We start from the raw sequence: 12,773 nt of genomic DNA on the forward strand, positions 1-12,773 counted from the left end.
TGCTGACATGATTGAGATCGTTGGCTGCCCTGCGGTGGAGCCTGCAACTTTGAACGTGCAGCCTTTGAGCAGGTGGATTGATGATGACTCCCATAAATGCACTGCTTGGAACTCTGAACCAATGAATGGGTCTCAGGTTTCTCCGCGGTCATGTCACTGACAGTCCCGGGGGCGAAAATACAATGCGCCAGGGCAAGTTACCCAGTTGCTGCAAGGGTTTGCCCTGCCAGTTTGGGCATTGGAATATCTCCAATGCCAATAGCTTTCTGTACGACCCAAGGGCATCGCCTCTGGCTTGACAAGGTTCGTGGTAGAAACCTTGTGGGGGTAAACGGAACTTCTTTGAAGAAACCTAGATGTTTGGCCACGGGGACTTGTGCGGCGAGACTACCCCGTCACATTCCGGGCTCTTCCTGGGGAACCCGAGCTCCAATGCCCTGAGACTTGGGTGCACTTTCTGCCCCGTGGCTCGAGTCTGGCCGCTCCCTACTGCTGAGAGGTTTTAGCTTGCTGACAATCCGCGACTTTGCACGTCCAGCCTTTGAGCAGCTGCGTGGATCGATGATGACTCCCATAAATGCATTCCTTCAAAATCTAAACAAAATGAATGAGCAATACCTACCATCTTCTCATCCTAACTGAGGTCCAGCACGTGGCTCCCAAAGGAAAATTAGGGAGAGGTCCATGTCGCATTTGCTACTGTGGGCGTGTGCAGCAACATTGTTCAAGTTGAGGGTGGCGGGCTTCTCGTGCAGAAAGAGCCATGTGGAAAGGAGCCTGGGATGTCCATCTACATGGGAAGGCTAAGGACAACTTGATGTCTCTGGGCACCTGAGTCTAGCCAAAACTGCTATATCCTGCCGCGGTCTGTATGCAGGTATGAAAGGAAGCGTGAGCCACTGGTACTCCTCTGGCTTCCCCTCGAGATCTACAGGCCACCCTCGAGCTCAGGTCGTTGCCTTGTTCCCGCAAGGAAGCAGAAGTCTCTGCACTCAGGGTCAGAGAAGGAGTCCTGGCCAGGCCAGGCTTCTATGTCATGTTCAGCTTGGGAGGTGGGATGTAGTTTACATTTGCCCTGATGGTCAGGGGAAATCAAATGGGCCACCGTCCCACAGATTTGGGCGACGCTGTTGGCTCCTCCTTGGGTTGTGTCCTGCTTGTGTGTTGTGTGTGGAGAGGTTGGAAAATGCCTTAGGCAATTCCAGGGGATATCAAGCTACTTAGGTGAGGGGTGGATTCGTCTGGATCCTGGTGGAGAGAGGAAGGCAAGGCGAGTGGGAAATACACGTGAGAGTGTTGGCTAAGCCCACAGGCTTACTGTTGGGTGGATAGATGTTCGGTGGACATAGGGTTCCCGGAACTCTTTTGGGATATCTTCAGGAGCATTTGGAGTCCCGTGTAGGGAAGGAACACAGGTGCACATTCATGGACCATCCCAACCTTTTCCTCTCCTTTCTCAATGTGCTTCACGGCGGGTCCTTGTTCCACTGAATGGTGCCTTCACAGCACAGTATGGTGTCTTCTCACTGGGCCCGATTTGGAGCCGTTGGGATGTTTTGTCCCTGTGTGGCCTCCTTGCCCCTATGTTGAGGATGTTAAGGTGTTCCTTCGGACAGCCCAGCGTCATTGCTATGCCCAGTCGGCATAGCATTCCCTGAGGTTTGGAGCTCTTCCCGGAGGTCTTTGGGCCCAACCATGCAGAAAGAAGCGAGTTGGCTGCCAAGGAAATGCTACAGGTTTAAGGGCTGGAGTGAATGTGTGCTGCAGGGGTCATTTTGTCCTGCCGCCTTCTGGTGCTGCGAGCCTGTGATCTCCAGCATGCATGGCTTCAAGCCAGAGAAGTCATGCCGGTTCAAGGGTCCAGGATGTTGGAGGCGTTCCCTCATTGCACGGCTGTGGGTGACACGTTGGTTCTGGAGGACCAGGGTCTCATGGTTTCTCCAAGGTCTAGTCCTTGAAGGGAAGAAAGACAATGTGCAAGGTGGTACAATAAGATACCCAGTTGCTGCAAGGGTTTGCCCCGCCACTTTGGGCATTGGAATGGCTCCCTTGCCATTAGCTTTGGTTGCGGTCCTAAGAAGTTCCTCTGGCTTGGCAGGAGACCAGGAAGTATGCCTGCTGGTGAGTCTCCCTTGATCAGTCCAGGGGTTCCTCAGGTGCCCTTTGTCACGGGTCCCTACGAGCCGCTTTTGATGGAGGTCGTCATATTCGGCCAAGGGCCCTTCCCTTGTGGAAGATCTCTCGCCTTGAGGGTGTGTCCACTGTGTGGAATCATAAGTGCCAAGGGCGTGTTTGTTGCCAAAGAGGGCACTTGCTCTTAGGCTGAGGGGGCCCAGTTGTCCTGAGGGTGTCTCAGGGGATCAGGAAGACATCGTTTTGCTGTGATGCGGGGCAGATTGCTCAGGAGAGGAATTTCAGGGACCGAGACCAGGGTGTTGTTGGCCGGCGGCGCTCTTTGTCCTGATGGCCGCATGCTCTGAAGGCGCCTGTGCCACGATGCTTTCACGTTTGGGTGCGTACACACAGGCAAGACGGACAGCAAATGAAATGTTGAGGAGAGATAGAACACACATCACTGGGTGGTATCGACCTGTCCCTCGCTGTGCCCGTGCACCCTCCTCAAGCCTGCGTGTGTTCTCTCACCCGAGCCAGGTGGAATGCCAGGGAAAGAATGCTAGCAGCAGCCTGGGGCCATCCGTATAATCCCTGATACCCGTTGAAAGGAGGACGGCGTGGCAAGGCGAGGCCAGGCGAAGGAGTCTCGGATGGGTCCTGGCGTGCATTCCATGAGGATCCTGCTTTAACCCTTGTTGCGGTAAGGGACACTTCTTTGCTTAACCTAAAGGTTTGGCGACGGGAACGTGTGCACCGGGGCTACACCCTCACCTTCTGGTAATTTCTCGGGGAACACGAGCTTTGATGCCCTGAGAACTGGCTGCATTTCCTGACCCATGGCTCGGCTCTGGCCACTTCTGTACGCTGATATGATTCAGCTCGCTGGCCGTCCCATGGTGGAATCTGCAACTTTGCATGTCCAACGTTTGAGCCCGTGTTTGGATCGATGATGACTCCCACAAATGCATTCCTTGGAAATCTGAACAAAATGAGTGAAAAATCCCTACCGTCTCCTCTTTGGAACTGAGGTCCAGCACGTGGCTCCCAAAAGGAAAGTAGGGAGAGGTTCACATTGCATTTGCGGCTGTGGGTGTCCACAGCCACGTTGTTCAAGTTGAGGGTTGTGGTCATCTCATGGGGAGAAGAGCCATTGGGAAAGGAGCCTGGGATGCCAATGCAGGTGGGAAGGCTTGGGACAGCTTGCCGTCTCTTTGTTCCTTGGTCTAGCCAGGACTTCTGTCCCCTGTCACGGTTCAGCATGCAGGTAGGAGAGGAAGCGTGCGCCATTGCTGGTTCTGCCACCTGCGCTTGTGTTCTACAGGCTGCCCCCACCTGCTGGTCATTGCCGTGTGGCCTCAAAGAAACAGAAGTCTGTAGGCTCAGGGTCAGAACAGGATTCCAGGCCTAGGCCAGGCTTCTTTGTCATGTTCTGCTTGGGAGACCATATGCAATTTAGGTTTCTCCTGATGAGGGGAGAAATCAAATGGGCCAGTGTTCCTGGGAGTTTAGGCAATCTGATGGCTCCTCCTCGGGTTGTGTCCTGCTTGTGTGTGCTGTGTGAAGGGGCTGGAAAATGCCTTAGTCAAGCTTGGTCACGGCAAGCTTCCTTGGTGAGGGGTGGCTCTGGCATCTTGCCGTGACACGTTGGGATCCCGGTGGAGAGAGAGTAAGGCAAGGCGAGTGAAAGAGACACGTGAGATGGCTGACTAAGCCCACAGGTTTATTGGTGGGTGGATAGATCGACGGTGGCCATGGGGTCCCCGGAACACATTTGGGATTCCCTCAGGAGCATCTGGAGGCACGTGTAGGGAGAGAATACGGGAGCACCTTTGTGGACTGTCCCGCCTCTTTCCTCTCCTTGGTCGATTTGCTTCATGGCGGGTCCTTGTCCAGCGAAAGGTTGCCTTCATGGCACAGTATGGTGTCTTCTCATGGGGGCCGATTTAGAGGCCTTGGGGTGTTTTGTCCCTGTCTGGCCACGTTCCCCCTGTGTTGAAGATGTGAAGGTGTTCCTGAGGACAGCCAAGCATCATTTCTATACCCGGCCCACATAGCGTTCCCTGAGGATTGGAGCTCTACTAGGAGGTCATTGGGCGCAACCATGCAGAAACAAGGGAGTCGGTTGCCAAGGAAAGGCTACAGTTTTAAGGGCAGGAGAGGATGTGTGGTGTGGGTGTCATTTTTCCTGCCACCCGCTGGTGCGTCGAGACTGTGGTATCCGGCGAGCCTGGCCACAGGCCAGACAAATCATACCGGTTCAAGTGTCTAGGCTGTTGTCTGGGTTCTCTCGTTGCATGGCTGTGGGTAACAAGTTGCTTGTAGAGTACCTGGGCCTCACGGTTTCCCCAATGTCACGTCACTGATGGGCCCAGAGTGTGAAAGTGCCAGACACCACTGCAAGTTACACCATTGTTGCAAGGGTTTCCCCGCCGCGTTGAGCATCGGAATGGTTCCCGTGCCATTAGCTTTGTGTGTGGGCTAAGGGTAGGTTGCCAGTCTTGGCAGCAGGCCAGGAAGTATGGCTACAGGTGAATCTCCATTATTCAGTCCAGGAGTTCCTCTGGTGCGATTTGTCACCGGTCCCTACAAGCTGCTTTTGTTGGAGGTCGTGACATTTGTCCAAGGGTCGTTCCCTTGTGGAAGATCTCAGGGACCACATTTCCCCTTGAGGCTGAGTCCATTGTGTGGAAGCGTATGCGCCAGGAGTGGTTTGGTTCCCCAGAGGGCAGTGGCTCTTACGCTGAGTAATCCCATTTCCCCTGAGGGTGTCTCAGCGGTTCAGGATGACATCCCTATGCTGTGTCGGTGGGGAGGCGGCTCAGGCAGGGAAGTTCAAGGCCCATACCAGGGGTTTGATGGACGGCCGTGCTCTTTGTGTTGATGCCCGTGCACTCTGAAGGCATCTGTGCCATGATGCATTCACGTTTGGCTGTGGACACACAGACATGATGGGCTGCAAATGAAATGTTGAGGGGAGATATAGCGCACATCGCAGCGCACTTCGCTGGGCAGTATCACCCTTTGCCTCTGTGCCCCCGTTCACTTTTCTCAAACATCCCTGTGTTCTGTCACACTGAGGCAGGTGGTGGAGTGCCCGGGAACAAACACCTGCAGCAGCATGGGGCCCTCTGTATAGTCCATGAAACCTGGCGAAGTGAGGACAGTGCGGCAAGTTGAGGCAAGTCGAGGCAAAAGAGTCTCAGAGTGATTTTGGCGTGAAGTACTTGAGGATCCTCGTAGGAACCTTGTGGTGGTGAGTGGAAATTCTTTGCAGAAACCTAGATGTTTGGCCACGGGGACTTGTGCCCTGAGACTACACCCTCACCTTCTTGGCTCCTCCAGTGGCACCCCAGATCCGATGCCATGATCCTTAGCTCCATTGGCAGCCCCGTGGGTCGGCTCTGGCCGCTCCTGACTGCTGACATGATTGAGATCGTTGGCTGCCCTGCGGTGGAGCCTGCAACTTTGAACGTGCAGCCTTTGAGCAGGTGGATTGATGATGACTCCCATAAATGCACTGCTTGGAACTCTGAACCAATGAATGGGTCTCAGGTTTCTCCGCGGTCATGTCACTGACAGTCCCGGGGGCAAAAATACAATGCGCCAGGGCAAGTTACCCAGTTGCTGCAAGGGTTTGCCCTGCCAGTTTGGGCATTGGAATATCTCCAATGCCAATAGCTTTCTGTACGACCCAAGGGCATCGCCTCTGGCTTGACAAGGTTCGTGGTAGAAACCTTGTGGGGGTAAACGGAACTTCTTTGAAGAAACCTAGATGTTTGGCCACGGGGACTTGTGCGGCGAGACTACCCCGTCACATTCCGGGCTCTTCCTGGGGAACCCGAGCTCCAATGCCCTGAGACTTGGGTGCACTTTCTGCCCCGTGGCTCGAGTCTGGCCGCTCCCTACTGCTGAGAGGTTTTAGCTTGCTGACAATCCGCGACTTTGCACGTCCAGCCTTTGAGCAGCTGCGTGGATCGATGATGACTCCCATAAATGCATTCCTTCAAAATCTAAACAAAATGAATGAGCAATACCTACCATCTTCTCATCCTAACTGAGGTCCAGCACGTGGCTCCCAAAGGAAAATTAGGGAGAGGTCCATGTCGCATTTGCTACTGTGGGCGTGTGCAGCAACATTGTTCAAGTTGAGGGTGGCGGGCTTCTCGTGCAGAAAGAGCCATGTGGAAAGGAGCCTGGGATGTCCATCTACATGGGAAGGCTAAGGACAACTTGATGTCTCTGGGCACCTGAGTCTAGCCAAAACTGCTATATCCTGCCACGGTCTGTATGCAGGTATGAAAGGAAGCGTGAGCCACTGGTACTCCTCTGGCTTCCCCTCGAGATCTACAGGCCACCCTCGAGCTCAGGTCGTTGCCTTGTTCCCGCAAGGAAGCAGAAGTCTCTGCACTCAGGGTCAGAGAAGGAGTCCTGGCCAGGCCAGGCTTCTATGTCATGTTCAGCTTGGGAGGTGGGATGTAGTTTACATTTGCCCTGATGGTCAGGGGAAATCAAATGGGCCACCGTCCCACAGATTTGGGCGACGCTGTTGGCTCCTCCTTGGGTTGTGTCCTGCTTGTGTGTTGTGTGTGGAGAGGTTGGAAAATGCCTTAGGCAATTCCAGGGGATATCAAGCTACTTAGGTGAGGGGTGGATTCGTCTGGATCCTGGTGGAGAGAGGAAGGCAAGGCGAGTGGGAAATACACGTGAGAGTGTTGGCTAAGCCCACAGGCTTACTGTTGGGTGGATAGATGTTCGGTGGACATAGGGTTCCCGGAACTCTTTTGGGATATCTTCAGGAGCATTTGGAGTCCCGTGTAGGGAAGGAACACAGGTGCACATTCATGGACCATCCCAACCTTTTCCTCTCCTTTCTCAATGTGCTTCACGGCGGGTCCTTGTTCCACTGAATGGTGCCTTCACAGCACAGTATGGTGTCTTCTCACTGGGCCCGATTTGGAGCCGTTGGGATGTTTTGTCCCTGTGTGGCCTCCTTGCCCCTATGTTGAGGATGTTAAGGTGTTCCTTCGGACAGCCCAGCGTCATTGCTATGCCCAGTCGGCATAGCATTCCCTGAGGTTTGGAGCTCTTCCCGGAGGTCTTTGGGCCCAACCATGCAGAAAGAAGCGAGTTGGCTGCCAAGGAAATGCTACAGGTTTAAGGGCTGGAGTGAATGTGTGCTGCAGGGGTCATTTTGTCCTGCCGCCTTCTGGTGCTGCGAGCCTGTGATCTCCAGCATGCATGGCTTCAAGCCAGAGAAGTCATGCCGGTTCAAGGGTCCAGGATGTTGGAGGCGTTCCCTCATTGCACGGCTGTGGGTGACACGTTGGTTCTGGAGGACCAGGGTCTCATGGTTTCTCCAAGGTCTAGTCCTTGAAGGGAAGAAAGACAATGTGCAAGGTGGTACAATAAGATACCCAGTTGCTGCAAGGGTTTGCCCCGCCACTTTGGGCATTGGAATGGCTCCCTTGCCATTAGCTTTGGTTGCGGTCCTAAGAAGTTCCTCTGGCTTGGCAGGAGACCAGGAAGTATGCCTGCTGGTGAGTCTCCCTTGATCAGTCCAGGGGTTCCTCAGGTGCCCTTTGTCACGGGTCCCTACGAGCCGCTTTTGATGGAGGTCGTCATATTCGGCCAAGGGCCCTTCCCTTGTGGAAGATCTCTCGCCTTGAGGGTGTGTCCACTGTGTGGAATCATAAGTGCCAAGGGCGTGTTTGTTGCCAAAGAGGGCACTTGCTCTTAGGCTGAGGGGGCCCAGTTGTCCTGAGGGTGTCTCAGGGGATCAGGAAGACATCGTTTTGCTGTGATGCGGGGCAGATTGCTCAGGAGAGGAATTTCAGGGCCCGAGACCAGGGTGTTGTTGGCCGGCGGCGCTCTTTGTCCTGATGGCCGCATGCTCTGAAGGCGCCTGTGCCACGATGCTTTCACGTTTGGGTGCGTACACACAGGCAAGACGGACAGCAAATGAAATGTTGAGGAGAGATAGAACACACATCACTGGGTGGTATCGACCTGTCCCTCGCTGTGCCCGTGCACCCTCCTCAAGCCTGCGTGTGTTCTCTCACCCGAGCCAGGTGGAATGCCAGGGAAAGAATGCTAGCAGCAGCCTGGGGCCATCCGTATAATCCCTGATACCCGTTGAAAGGAGGACGGCGTGGCAAGGCGAGGCCAGGCGAAGGAGTCTCGGATGGGTCCTGGCGTGCATTCCATGAGGATCCTGCTTTAACCCTTGTTGCGGTAAGGGACACTTCTTTGCTTAACCTAAAGGTTTGGCGACGGGAACGTGTGCACCGGGGCTACACCCTCACCTTCTGGTAATTTCTCGGGGAACACGAGCTTTGATGCCCTGAGAACTGGCTGCATTTCCTGACCCATGGCTCGGCTCTGGCCACTTCTGTACGCTGATATGATTCAGCTCGCTGGCCGTCCCATGGTGGAATCTGCAACTTTGCATGTCCAACGTTTGAGCCCGTGTTTGGATCGATGATGACTCCCACAAATGCATTCCTTGGAAATCTGAACAAAATGAGTGAAAAATCCCTACCGTCTCCTCTTTGGAACTGAGGTCCAGCACGTGGCTCCCAAAAGGAAAGTAGGGAGAGGTTCACATTGCATTTGCGGCTGTGGGTGTCCACAGCCACGTTGTTCAAGTTGAGGGTTGTGGTCATCTCATGGGGAGAAGAGCCATTGGGAAAGGAGCCTGGGATGCCAATGCAGGTGGGAAGGCTTGGGACAGCTTGCCGTCTCTTTGTTCCTTGGTCTAGCCAGGACTGCTGTCCCCTGTCACGGTTCAGCATGCAGGTAGGAGAGGAAGCGTGCGCCATTGCTGGTTCTGCCACCTGCGCTTGTGTTCTACAGGCTGCCCCCACCTGCTGGTCATTGCCGTGTGGCCTCAAAGAAACAGAAGTCTGTAGGCTCAGGGTCAGAACAGGATTCCAGGCCTAGGCCAGGCTTCTTTGTCATGTTCTGCTTGGGAGACCATATGCAATTTATGTTTCTCCTGATGAGGGGAGAAATCAAATGGGCCAGTGTTCCTGGGAGTTTAGGCAATCTGATGGCTCCTCCTCGGGTTGTGTCCTGCTTGTGTGTGCTGTGTGAAGGGGCTGGAAAATGCCTTAGTCAAGCTTGGTCACGGCAAGCTTCCTTGGTGAGGGGTGGCTCTGGCATCTTGCCGTGACACGTTGGGATCCCGGTGGAGAGAGAGTAAGGCAAGGCGAGTGAAAGAGACACGTGAGATGGCTGACTAAGCCCACAGGTTTATTGGTGGGTGGATAGATCGACGGTGGCCATGGGGTCCCCGGAACACATTTGGGATTCCCTCAGGAGCATCTGGAGGCACGTGTAGGGAGAGAATACGGGAGCACCTTTGTGGACTGTCCCGCCTCTTTCCTCTCCTTGGTCGATTTGCTTCATGGCGGGTCCTTGTCCAGCGAAAGGTTGCCTTCATGGCACAGTATGGTGTCTTCTCATGGGGGCCGATTTAGAGGCCTTGGGGTGTTTTGTCCCTGTCTGGCCACGTTCCCCCTGTGTTGAAGATGTGAAGGTGTTCCTGAGGACAGCCAAGCATCATTTCTATACCCGGCCCACATAGCGTTCCCTGAGGATTGGAGCTCTACTAGGAGGTCATTGGGCGCAACCATGCAGAAACAAGGGAGTCGGTTGCCAAGGAAAGGCTACAGTTTTAAGGGCAGGAGAGGATGTGTGGTGTGGGTGTCATTTTTCCTGCCACCCGCTGGTGCGTCGAGACTGTGGTATCCGGCGAGCCTGGCCACAGGCCAGACAAATCATACCGGTTCAAGTGTCTAGGCTGTTGTCTGGGTTCTCTCGTTGCATGGCTGTGGGTAACAAGTTGCTTGTAGAGTACCTGGGCCTCACGGTTTCCCCAATGTCACGTCACTGATGGGCCCAGAGTGTGAAAGTGCCAGACACCACTGCAAGTTACACCATTGTTGCAAGGGTTTCCCCGCCGCGTTGAGCATCGGAATGGTTCCCGTGCCATTAGCTTTGTGTGTGGGCTAAGGGTAGGTTGCCAGTCTTGGCAGCAGGCCAGGAAGTATGGCTACAGGTGAATCTCCATTATTCAGTCCAGGAGTTCCTCTGGTGCGATTTGTCACCGGTCCCTACAAGCTGCTTTTGTTGGAGGTCGTGACATTTGTCCAAGGGTCGTTCCCTTGTGGAAGATCTCAGGGACCACATTTCCCCTTGAGGCTGAGTCCATTGTGTGGAAGCGTATGCGCCAGGAGTGGTTTGGTTCCCCAGAGGGCAGTGGCTCTTACGCTGAGTAATCCCATTTCCCCTGAGGGTGTCTCAGCGGTTCAGGATGACATCCCTATGCTGTGTCGGTGGGGAGGCGGCTCAGGCAGGGAAGTTCAAGGCCCATACCAGGGGTTTGATGGACGGCCGTGCTCTTTGTGTTGATGCCCGTGCACTCTGAAGGCATCTGTGCCATGATGCATTCACGTTTGGCTGTGGACACACAGACATGATGGGCTGCAAATGAAATGTTGAGGGGAGATATAGCGCACATCGCAGCGCACTTCGCTGGGCAGTATCACCCTTTGCCTCTGTGCCCCCGTTCACTTTTCTCAAACATCCCTGTGTTCTGTCACACTGAGGCAGGTGGTGGAGTGCCCGGGAACAAACACCTGCAGCAGCATGGGGCCCTCTGTATAGTCCATGAAACCTGGCGAAGTGAGGACAGTGCGGCAAGTTGAGGCAAGTCGAGGCAAAAGAGTCTCAGAGTGATTTTGGCGTGAAGTACTTGAGGATCCTCGTAGGAACCTTGTGGTGGTGAGTGGAAATTCTTTGCAGAAACCTAGATGTTTGGCCACGGGGACTTGTGCCCTGAGACTACACCCTCACCTTCTTGGCTCCTCCAGTGGCACCCCAGATCCGATGCCATGATCCTTAGCTCCATTGGCAGCCCCGTGGGTCGGCTCTGGCCGCTCCTGACTGCTGACATGATTGAGATCGTTGGCTGCCCTGCGGTGGAGCCTGCAACTTTGAACGTGCAGCCTTTGAGCAGGTGGATTGATGATGACTCCCATAAATGCACTGCTTGGAACTCTGAACCAATGAATGGGTCTCAGGTTTCTCCGCGGTCATGTCACTGACAGTCCCGGGGGCAAAAATACAATGCGCCAGGGCAAGTTACCCAGTTGCTGCAAGGGTTTGCCCTGCCAGTTTGGGCATTGGAATATCTCCAATGCCAATAGCTTTCTGTACGACCCAAGGGCATCGCCTCTGGCTTGACAAGGTTCGTGGTAGAAACCTTGTGGGGGTAAACGGAACTTCTTTGAAGAAACCTAGATGTTTGGCCACGGGGACTTGTGCGGCGAGACTACCCCGTCACATTCCGGGCTCTTCCTGGGGAACCCGAGCTCCAATGCCCTGAGACTTGGGTGCACTTTCTGCCCCGTGGCTCGAGTCTGGCCGCTCCCTACTGCTGAGAGGTTTTAGCTTGCTGACAATCCGCGACTTTGCACGTCCAGCCTTTGAGCAGCTGCGTGGATCGATGATGACTCCCATAAATGCATTCCTTCAAAATCTAAACAAAATGAATGAGCAATACCTACCATCTTCTCATCCTAACTGAGGTCCAGCACGTGGCTCCCAAAGGAAAATTAGGGAGAGGTCCATGTCGCATTTGCTACTGTGGGCGTGTGCAGCAACATTGTTCAAGTTGAGGGTGGCGGGCTTCTCGTGCAGAAAGAGCCATGTGGAAAGGAGCCTGGGATGTCCATCTACATGGGAAGGCTAAGGACAACTTGATGTCTCTGGGCACCTGAGTCTAGCCAAAACTGCTATATCCTGCCACGGTCTGTATGCAGGTATGAAAGGAAGCGTGAGCCACTGGTACTCCTCTGGCTTCCCCTCGAGATCTACAGGCCACCCTCGAGCTCAGGTCGTTGCCTTGTTCCCGCAAGGAAGCAGAAGTCTCTGCACTCAGGGTCAGAGAAGGAGTCCTGGCCAGGCCAGGCTTCTATGTCATGTTCAGCTTGGGAGGTGGGATGTAGTTTACATTTGCCCTGATGGTCAGGGGAAATCAAATGGGCCACCGTCCCACAGATTTGGGCGACGCTGTTGGCTCCTCCTTGGGTTGTGTCCTGCTTGTGTGTTGTGTGTGGAGAGGTTGGAAAATGCCTTAGGCAATTCCAGGGGATATCAAGCTACTTAGGTGAGGGGTGGATTCGTCTGGATCCTGGTGGAGAGAGGAAGGCAAGGCGAGTGGGAAATACACGTGAGAGTGTTGGCTAAGCCCACAGGCTTACTGTTGGGTGGATAGATGTTCGGTGGACATAGGGTTCCCGGAACTCTTTTGGGATATCTTCAGGAGCATTTGGAGTCCCGTGTAGGGAAGGAACACAGGTGCACATTCATGGACCATCCCAACCTTTTCCTCTCCTTTCTCAATGTGCTTCACGGCGGGTCCTTGTTCCACTGAATGGTGCCTTCACAGCACAGTATGGTGTCTTCTCACTGGGCCCGATTTGGAGCCGTTGGGATGTTTTGTCCCTGTGTGGCCTCCTTGCCCCTATGTTGAGGATGTTAAGGTGTTCCTTCGGACAGCCCAGCGTCATTGCTATGCCCAGTCGGCATAGCATTCCCTGAGGTTTGGAGCTCTTCCCGGAGGTCTTTGGGCCCAACCATGCAGAAAGAAGCGA

At 54.3% G+C, this 12,773-nt stretch overlaps 8 non-coding genes across 8 annotated transcripts; all 8 read left to right on the forward strand.

Annotated features, from left to right (window-relative positions):
- The first annotated feature begins 74 nt into the window (after positions 1 to 74).
- On the forward strand, positions 75 to 166 carry LOC137751791 (small nucleolar RNA SNORD116). The gene has a single exon (XR_011070960.1). It is a non-coding gene; the product is annotated as a small nucleolar RNA SNORD116 (small nucleolar RNA).
- A 389-nt stretch (positions 167 to 555) lies between these two features.
- Positions 556 to 647, forward strand: LOC137778292 (small nucleolar RNA SNORD116). Its single transcript, XR_011076829.1, has one exon. It is a non-coding gene; the product is annotated as a small nucleolar RNA SNORD116 (small nucleolar RNA).
- Positions 648 to 3,055: 2,408 nt separating this feature from the next.
- LOC137752768 (small nucleolar RNA SNORD116) lies at positions 3,056 to 3,147 on the forward strand. The gene has a single exon (XR_011071283.1). It is a non-coding gene; the product is annotated as a small nucleolar RNA SNORD116 (small nucleolar RNA).
- A 2,458-nt stretch (positions 3,148 to 5,605) lies between these two features.
- Positions 5,606 to 5,697, forward strand: LOC137751795 (small nucleolar RNA SNORD116). The gene has a single exon (XR_011070961.1). It is a non-coding gene; the product is annotated as a small nucleolar RNA SNORD116 (small nucleolar RNA).
- A 389-nt stretch (positions 5,698 to 6,086) lies between these two features.
- LOC137778297 (small nucleolar RNA SNORD116) lies at positions 6,087 to 6,178 on the forward strand. Its single transcript, XR_011076830.1, has one exon. It is a non-coding gene; the product is annotated as a small nucleolar RNA SNORD116 (small nucleolar RNA).
- A 2,408-nt stretch (positions 6,179 to 8,586) lies between these two features.
- On the forward strand, positions 8,587 to 8,678 carry LOC137752774 (small nucleolar RNA SNORD116). Its single transcript, XR_011071284.1, has one exon. It is a non-coding gene; the product is annotated as a small nucleolar RNA SNORD116 (small nucleolar RNA).
- Positions 8,679 to 11,136: 2,458 nt separating this feature from the next.
- LOC137751800 (small nucleolar RNA SNORD116) lies at positions 11,137 to 11,228 on the forward strand. The gene has a single exon (XR_011070962.1). It is a non-coding gene; the product is annotated as a small nucleolar RNA SNORD116 (small nucleolar RNA).
- A 389-nt stretch (positions 11,229 to 11,617) lies between these two features.
- Positions 11,618 to 11,709, forward strand: LOC137778299 (small nucleolar RNA SNORD116). Its single transcript, XR_011076833.1, has one exon. It is a non-coding gene; the product is annotated as a small nucleolar RNA SNORD116 (small nucleolar RNA).
- The last annotated feature ends 1,064 nt before the right edge of the window (positions 11,710 to 12,773 follow it).

Source organism: Eschrichtius robustus, chromosome 1 (genome assembly GCF_028021215.1).
Source record: "Eschrichtius robustus isolate mEscRob2 chromosome 1, mEscRob2.pri, whole genome shotgun sequence".
NCBI classification, from domain to species: domain Eukaryota; kingdom Metazoa; phylum Chordata; class Mammalia; order Artiodactyla; family Eschrichtiidae; genus Eschrichtius; species Eschrichtius robustus.